The following is a 3,209-nucleotide window of genomic DNA, read 5'->3' as shown; positions in this document are numbered from 1 at the left end:
ATCTGAGGCTTGAAAGAAAGTTTTGGAGGGAGATGCTGAGCATGTTGAAGTGGTGGGAACAGTATGAGAGCCACTATGCAGGTGCTTTGTCCCCTATATGCCCTTGTGACACACACACACACACACACACACACACACACACACACACACACACACACACACACACCATCCGCTGCTGTTCAGAGGGCCTTGGTGCAGGATAACGGGTGTTGACTGAGAACAAGCAGCCGCAGCAACTTTTCTTTTTCCAGCTGGAGGAAATCAGATTATCTGACTATCACTTTCCTCTAATTATTATTATCATTTCCTCCTGTGTATACTTTTTTGGTTTTTCGGGCAACTCATGCATACAGTGGAGCATTCAAGTACAGTGGGACATTCCGAGATAGATCAAACTTTAATCAGTAAACCAAATTTCAGTCTTTATACACTTATATGACACATTTGTTCAAATGTTCAGCTCCAGCTGCTTTAGCTTGCTGTGCCCACATACAGATTATAATTAGGATGACTGCTTTAATAAGGGGTTCACTTGTTGTGCAGGAATTTACAGACAGTGGGAGGAAGCAGGTGTTTGCGGTTTGGCTGAGTGGACTTTGTGGGACTTGTACTGAACTTGGACAACACAGGAGAGGTTGGTAGAATTGTCTGCTCTACTCACTTTTGCAGCTGCTTCTAATTTTCACAGTTTAACACACAATAAACGTTAGTTATTTGCATTATTATACTTTTAACTCTAATATATTTATTTGAATGCAGCTACTTTTATTTTTGCACTAAATTATAATGCAGGACTTTTACGTGTAATGGAGTATTTTAATACTGTAATAGCAATACTTTTAGTAATATTTCCTCCACTGTTTGTTTGAAGTTGAAAGGTTTTTGGGTTCGGTTTCTGGACTGACTCTATGAAAATAGCCCACTTTCATTTTCACCTGCATTTAGACCAAGAGCATAATACAAAATGTGGTGTAGCTGCAGACCACTGTGGCCCTGCTGTGAAGAGCAAGGAGGTGGGTTAATACACGATTACCATTTAAGATCGAAAGAGATAAAACCAAAACAAACAGCTGGTTACCATTTGGGATATGAGAGAAAATCTATATTTTGACATATGGGTGGACCATCCCTTTAACATGTATGCCCTCTGTTATTCTGAAACAGCTAATGATGGATGTGAATGCATGTTAACGCCTTCCCCTTTCCAGTAGGAGAATTGTAAATGAACTTGGCAATTGCAAACTTCATTCAGATTCAAATTCACATTAATTTGACGTGTAGGCTTGGTCCAGCAGTCTGTTCCCCTCAACTGGTCACAGAGCAGTAAAACGTCTCTTTTTTTTAACGCAAAATACCTGAAAAGCCTCTGTCAGCCCTGTAGCCTGCAGTCAGCAGGAGAGCAGGAGCCGAGGCCACAAAACGTCCATCATGTCGACAAATTGACTCAATCAGCTTCATCCAGGAGCATTAGCCCCTCGCCCCTTTGAAATTCAACACTGTTGACGGTTCAGCGGAGTGTTTCTGGAGAGGGAAAGGAAAAAGGAAAGAGCGGAGGCCTCATCATCTCTGGCAATGACAGAGTGAGAGGAGAGCCGCAGGAGAGCTGTGTGATGTGTGAAGTTGTGTGTGTGTGTGTGTGTGTGTGTGTGTGTGTGTGCGTGTGTGTGTGTGTGTGTGTTGTATCCCGGTGTCCATGTGAAAACCATTCAGACTTTTAGAGAATTTGAAAGGTGGTAGTCTGGCCTCATTCAGAATATGTGTGTGTATTATTAGAGTTTGGCTTAAAGTTTTCACTGTGTGTGTGTGTGTGTGTGTGTGTGTGTGTGTGTGAGAGAGAGAGAGAGAGAGAGAGAGAGAGAGAGAGAGAGAGAGTCACACTTCACTGACACAAAAACATGCTACTTTGGTACAGGAGGGCTGGAAGTGGAGGCTATACAGAAGTGAAGCTGAGGCTATTCATCAAACACTTCAGATCAAACACAGGAGACAGAGAGGGGGGTTGGGGGGGGGGAGAACAGACGAACACACCTGGATGTTTGTACAAAGTTTCCTAACAGTAGAATGATGGAGGAGAGGCATAAACCACCTACTGAGTCCACACACACAGCTGTGTATGTGTGTGTATGTGCAAAGATGCATTTTTACATTGTGCCATTTTAGATATGTATTGACCAACAGTGGTAGTAATCAATTACATAGTATTTTCATTTGATGCTAATTTATACTTTTATTTCTGTATATTACAGACGCATATCATACATACTATCCTGCTCCAATACATTTGTTTGACAGGTAGTCAAGTTGCAGATTAAGATTTTTCATTATAACCACCCAACAGTACATAGAGTTGTCAAAATTAGCTCCCCCCTCAACCAGCTTCAACATTAAAATACTGCATGAACACTAATACAACTAAAATAAAATCGACTATATCCAATATAGATAGATAGATATACTTTATTCATCCCCAAGGGAAATTCACAAGTTCCAGCATATTCCACCAATTTAAGTAAAAGGCATGCAATAAATAATCTAAAAGCACAGCAAGCAAGGAGTTAAAAGTTAAAGGTAAAAAATGTAAAAATGTCCACATGTCCAGTGCAAACAGAACTAAAATTAAAGATGTCCAGTGCAAACATAATTGAAGGTAAAAATGTCCAAACAGAAGTAAAAGTAAAAATGTCCAATGCAACAGAAAGCAAGTTTAAATGTCAAGTGTTTAAACGAGTTTACATGAGACGTCCAGAGTTTAAATGTCCAGTGCAAACAGAAAGCAAGTTAAGGTTAATGTTGAACATAGTGTTGTACAGATTCCATTGAGGACATTGAGGAATGTTGACATTAATGTTTAACGTTTCCCCCTGAGTGGAGTTAAAGAGCTGCAGAGTTGATGTTGTTGTCTCTCTGCTTGGTCACACTGACCTCTTGTGGCAGATCACAGGTTCTACTTGCTGTTAGATATTCAGAAATATCCCACTGTGATGGTCTTGGTAACACACTCACCTTATCTGATCCACTCACTGCTGGTCCTGACCTTATGTAAAGCATACATTTTTAGGAACATGGGTTTTGCATATTGCAAATGTTTTGTTGTTTGGAAACTGTCTTTGTAAACGTTTTCAGCAAAACATGTAACATTATACTACCATGAATCTTGGAGATGTGAATTTAGTCCGTAATTATTAATATTATTAAGAATACAATTAAGG

This window comes from Chaetodon auriga, chromosome 4 (genome assembly GCF_051107435.1).
Source record: "Chaetodon auriga isolate fChaAug3 chromosome 4, fChaAug3.hap1, whole genome shotgun sequence".
In the NCBI taxonomy this organism is placed as follows: Eukaryota; Metazoa; Chordata; class Actinopteri; order Chaetodontiformes; family Chaetodontidae; genus Chaetodon; species Chaetodon auriga.
Note: the sequence above shows the minus strand (reverse complement) of the source record.